This window comes from Pediculus humanus, genomic scaffold (assembly GCF_000006295.1).
Source record: "Pediculus humanus corporis 1103172107866 genomic scaffold, whole genome shotgun sequence".
In the NCBI taxonomy this organism is placed as follows: domain Eukaryota; kingdom Metazoa; phylum Arthropoda; class Insecta; order Psocodea; family Pediculidae; genus Pediculus; species Pediculus humanus.
In genome coordinates, this window is record NW_002987445.1 from 443006 (window position 1) to 449498 (window position 6493).

A 6493-nucleotide genomic window follows, 5' to 3' on the forward strand; every position below is an offset into this window, starting at 1 on the left:
CAACAACAGTAACGGGAACAACAACCGCGAGTTTATTATATTACTTTGTTAAAAATACCGGTAAATTACCCGCGTAATAATTTATATATATATATAATTTTTCTTTTTAATTATACTTTTCTTCTTCTTTTTTTTTTTTTTTTTTTTTTAAATAAAATAATTAATGATAGGATTTAACGAAAGAGACGCCATTTTTTTTTACGTCGTCGTGTCGCAAAAAAAAAATTGTATGTTTACTTTATGACGGAGTTATAAAAAAAAATTATCTACTTTATGATTTACTCGATTAAAAAAAATAAAACTATTTTCTTACCGTAGTTTTAACAAAAAAAAAAAAATGGTTCACTTACTTTATGTTTGAAAAAGAAATTTTACTTACTTCGTGATTCTAATGTTTGAAAAAAAAAAAAAAAAATTTACTTACTCTATGATGATTTGATTGTTTAATAAAAAAAAAAAAATTTATATAATTTTGCAGTTGAAAAAAAAACGTTTACTTAATACACTACGTTTTCGCGCGATTGTTTTTTTTTACTCCATGACGTCGTTTAAAAAAAAAAAAAGAATTTATTTACTCTGTGAGACAATCGTTTTAAAAATAATAAAGTTTACCTATAGTCTATGACGCGATAATTTAAAAAAAAAAATTATCTGCAACGTGACTAAGTTAGTTGTTAAATAAAAAAAATTTATGTACTTTATGACGCAACGGTTGTTTAAATAAAAAAAATTTTCTTACTCTATGACGCAAAAGTTGTTTAAAGAAAAAATAATGTACTCCATGACGCAACGGCTGTTTAAAAAAAATTTCTTACCCTATGACGCAACGTTTTAAAAAAAAAAAATTTCTTGCTCTATGGTGACAAAATCGTTTCTACAGAAGGGAATATTTAAAAAAAAAATTTATCTTTTCTATGACGCAATGGTTGTTTAAATAAAAAAATTTTCTTACTCTAAGACAGCAATTTAAAAAAAAAAAAAAACTTTTCTTACTCTACAACGCATTGGATGTTTAAAAAAAAGTTTCTTACTCTATGACGCAACGGTTGTTTAAAAATTTTTTTTACTTTATGACGCAACTTTTAAAAAAAAAAAATTTTACTCAATGGCGTAACGGTTGTTAAAAAAAAATAAAAAATTTCCTACTCTATAGTGACGAAATTGTTTGAAAAAAAAAAAAAAAATCGCTTACGCCTCTACGACGAGGGATATTCAAAAAAAATTAATCTTCTCTATGACGAGTGGTTGTTAAAAAGTAAAAAAGTTTACTTACTCTATGACGCGAACATTTAACAAAAAAAAAACTTACACGAGAAAAAAATAAAATAAATTACAACAAAAAAAAAGAAAAAAATTTTTTTCTATTTCGTATCAAGACCGCAAACTAAACGGCAAAAGTTTTTTTTTATTTTTAATTTTTTTTTTATTACGTTTATATATATATATATATATGTAAGAAACATAAAATATATATAGTAAAACAGGAATCACCATTTACCATAACATCTCGACTCATATTTGAAATAGGAAGGAAGAAATATATATAATTTATTTTCTAGTTTCATCGCCGGGATTCCTTTCGTATTTTCAACATAAAAATATTCATTTTCTCTTTTTCCTCTTTTCCTTCTTTTTTTTTTTTTATGCCATTTTGGGTTTTCGTTTAGAAATTTTTCCTTCGTTGGTGCTTCTTCTTTTTCTTCTTTTACTTTCGCACTATTTAACAAACGAAAGGTGGTGAGACTAACTTTTTTTTATTTTCAAAATTCTTTTGTTAACGTATACTACTCATTTTCGTAAAATTTTCAAAAAAAAAAAAAAATAGACGAAGAGAGAGAGAGAGAAAAGAAGAAAGAGGAAAGGAGGGGGGAGGTAAAAGGATGAGAAATAAAAAAAAAATTCTCAATTTCAAAGCTTTTTGCCTTCTGGAAAAAGCAAAAAAAAGGAAAAAAATTATGTGAGAGAGAGCTTTCGAAATATAATTTTTTTTTTTTCTTTTGTGACTTTTCTTTCTTTCTCTCTCTCTCTCTCTTTTTTTTTTTTTTTTTTCAAAAAAGAAATATCTCATGTTTCTAATTTTGAATGATTTAGATGCTTTAGCTTTTTAATGTTACCAACAACGTAAAAAAAAAAAAAAAGACAAAAGTTTTTTTTTCCTTTTTTTATTTTATTTTTAAAACCAAAAAATGTTTTTAAAAAAAAAAAAAATTTAATTAAAATCATTTTAAAACGTTTTGTTTTATTTTATAAATATGATAAATTACAAGGGGGGGCAGTGGAGGCGGGGGGTTTTAGTGATAACAGGGAGGGGAGAGATTAGTCTCGGATTTTTTTTAAGTGAAAAATTTACATGTTTTTAATTTTTGACCCCAAAAAAAAAACAATAAAAATTTAATAAAGCAGACAAAAACTCCTCCTCCTCGTCTTTCTTTCTTTCTTCTTCCCGCCTCTTTTTCTTTCATACCCTTCCCCTCCTTCCCATTAGATTTCCTCCCCCGCCCCCCCCCCGTCAAAAATCTTACTCGAAATAATAATAATAAAAAAGTTTTTTTTTTTTTTTTTATAGCAAAAAGCAATAAAAGTTTGAATTTAATAGGATTTCCTAAAATTAGGTGGTCGTGGTTTTCATAAATTAAGTTATGAAAGTGAAATTTTATTTTTGATAAAAAAAAAAATTTCAAAAAAAAGAAAAAAGGGCAAACGTGGTAGTTTTTCCTCTTATTTCCCCTCCACCTCCCCTTCGCCTCCCCATTTTTAATTTTATTTTTTCGTGTAGAAAAGGAAAAAAATGAAATTAAAAAAAAAAAAATTAAATTAATAAATTTAACAAGAGAGAAAAAAAAATTGACCTAATGAGTTATAATAATAATAATAATATCGTTTATTATTATTATTATTATTATTATTATTATTATTATTACCACCACTTTTCCTTATCCTAATAAATTAATAATAATATTAACGTAATTAAATTTGTTTTTTTTTTTTGATAAAAAACAATTTATCCGATTTAAAGTTTTAATTTTTTTTTTGTGTTCGATCATTCGAATAATAGAATGAATCGTTTAAATTTCCCGCCAAATTTTTTTTTTAATGATTTCTGAACGCGTTCGGGTTTTTAAAAAAAATTGTTTTAAACATAAAATTACATGTATATTTATTTAATCACGTCGAAAAAGTTTTAAATTTTAAATTTTAAATAAAATTCGTCGAGTTGTTTTCATCGTCGTCGTCGTCGTTGTTGTTGTAGTTGTAGTTGGTTGTTTGTTTGTTTGTTTTAATTAAAAGAAAAATCAATTTTAAAAGTTTATGTGTACAATTAAGTGACACACACACGCGAAAGTTTTTTTATTTTTAAGTCTTCATCATCACCATCGGGATCATCATCGTCATCATCATCATCATTATCATCATCATTTTTTCGTTTTTAGTATTTTTTTAATATATTCGAACCGAACAAAATTTTTTTTTTTTTTTTACTTGAATTTTATTTATTTAATCAAAATTCTAATCGCATAAACCGTAGAACGAATTCGATTGTGTGAATATTTTTATTTTTTATTTTTTGGAAGTTTCGGTGTTTTATAATCAGCGGGAACGCACATCCATACTTTTTCCCAAAATAGCAAGAGAGAGAATGAATAAATTTATTATTCTTTTTGTTAATCCGGATTAAATAAGAAAAAAAAAAAATTCGAAAAAATTCGAAAAAAAAAAACAATTAAAATGAAGATTTAATTAAATTAATTACAAAAAGTCTTTCTCTTGTCAAAATGAATGAAAAAAAAAAAGTGGAAGCAGAATAGGAAAGAAAAAAAAAAGAGAAGAAAGAAAACTCAGGTGGCGAAATTTATCTTAAGTGATGAATCAATAATAATAATAATAATAATAATAAACCTTAATTATTACTACAGTTTTTAAAGTTAAAAAATATCATTTTTTTCTCCCCCTCTCTGTCTTTCTTTTTCGAAAGTTGGGAGGGGCGGGGCGGAGAGAGGAGGAAGAGACGGCAAAAGTTAAAAAAAAATTGAATTCGAACCTTTTTAACATAATCCTTTATTTAATTTTATTTAAATCTTTTTATTCGTTTTTTTTTCTTGTTAAAATATAAGCTAAACATTATTGACTAATATTCACGTTAAAAATCTTAGAAAAAGAAAGAAAGGAAAAAAAATTTTTTTTAAAAATTATAATAATAATAATTTCTTATTGTCGTAATGATAATAATAATTTCCGGTCGGTCGATATGTATTTTTTTTGTTGGCGATGGTCTTCTTTGTCGTTTTTGAAAGAACAAACGAAAGAATTTTCCGGATGCATGCGAATATACGAGAATATGTAATAATTAATTGAAAAACGACTTCTTACGTTCCTTTTAACCATTTTTTTTTTTTTAAACAAATAATTTCGATAAAACATTCGTCGTTTGGTTTTCGATATAAATTTCATTCGTGAAAATAATAATAAATTCTTTCGTGTGTTTGTGTGTGTGTACAACTCTCTCTTTCTCTTTCTCTCTCACTCTTTTTCGAACGATTTCGATAATAAAATTTTTGCTCTTGTGTGTGTGTGTGGCTGTGTGTTTTGGTTCGTTTTCGAACGCAAAAAACAATATAAACCTCTCGTATTACATATAACAAAAACTTGGCACATAGTTTCTCTCTCGTTCGACACATTAAAACTTTTTGTTTTTAAAGTTTTACTTTTTGGTAGAAAAATCTCATTTATTCGTCGTGGACGGAAAAATTTACACTTGTTTTAAAACTATTTATACAGATATTTTGAACCGAAATTAAAAAAAAAAAAAGAAAAAGAAAAGAAATTGATTTTTTCCAGTCGTTTTTCCAGTTGTGAATAAACATTATTAGTAGACACCATCGTTAAGTACAAATTTTCTTCTCGCTGTTATTATAATTTTTTTTATCGTTATAAACCAAAAAAAAATCATCTTCTTTTCTTTTCCCGAGAGAGGGAAAGAGACAGAGAGGAAGGGAGAGGGGGAGAGAGAGGAGGGAAAATAATTATAATAATAATATTTTTTATTTAATGAAAATATTAAACCAATTTAAAAAAAAATATTTGTCGAATTTTTTTTTTTTTCTTTTTGACAAAATTATTAAATCGAAACTCGTTTTTTTTTTTTTTTAAATTGATGATGATGATAATAATGATAATGATAATAACCATAAAGCCAAACTGAACTGAATGGCTTCTGCTTTAACAACGTTTTATTCAAAGAAAGAGAAACACTTCAATAAATAGAAACTAGGGAAGTGAATCCATTTAAAAAAAAAATAAGAAAAAATCAAATCTGAGAAAAGGAGCTTTAAACTTTTATTGCTTAGTTTGAGGCTCTTTCATTTTGAAAATTTTTTTCCTTTTCCTTTTTTTTTATAAATAGTTTTATTTCCTTTTTTTTTTCGTTTTCCTCACGAAGTTAAATAATAATAATAATAATAATAATAAAAATCGATCGATTATTGGGATGCTAAAAAAAAAAATGACCGATGAACGAAAAAAAGGAAAAAAAAAATGAGAAAATTTATCGTGATGAATTTTCAATGGTAAACAAAGGAAAAGATTTGAAAATTTATGAAATTGCATAACTTAATATTAATAATAATAATAATAATAATAATTTTGATATTTGAAAATTTGTATATATATATAAAGTAAAATACTATGACACCCCCGAGGGTTTCATGGTTTATTTATTCTTACTCAGTGATGCATGTAACCTCGTTTGACTCCTAATTTAATCCTCATTTCTATGCTTAACTAAAAATTTACAAATTCACCCAAAAGTGCCCTTAAGAGGTTAAAAAAATAGCAGGGGAGAAGAGGAGAAGAGGAGGGAAAGATGGGGGGCAAAAAAAAACTTTTTACTAAGTAAAATTTAATTTAATTTTTTAGAAAATAATAAATTGCATGCTGCAGTTATTTTTTTTTTAGTTTTTTAGTTTAGGTGGCAATAGAATTTTAATTCGTCCATTAATAATTACGACGATAATAATAATAATAATAATAATAATAATAAAATCGGTGAAGTGATGATATCGTATGAAGAAAGAGTTGAAACGATGACATTTTTTCCTTTTATTTTATTTTATTTTCTCTCTCTCTTCTCTTCTCTCTCTCTTTTTCTCACCCTCCTCTTTCTCTATCACCCTTTTTTCTCTCTCTCTCTCTCTCTTCATTTTAACAATCATAATTTTTTTTTCCAGTTTTAATATTTAATTGTAAAAAAAAAGGAAGATTACGTTTGGATTTGATTAATAACAATACGATGTATAAAATTTAACATTTTACATAAATATTACAAATTGTGAAAAAAAATTTTTTTTTTTAACAGGCAAGAAAAGATAAAGAAAGAGAGTGAGAGAGATAGAATGGGGGAAGAAAGAGAGAAAGAGAGAACACGTAAAAAAACTAACTGTAAAAAGAAATCACGTACGAAATGACTGGAGAAAAAAAAAAATTTATCCAGTGGAAA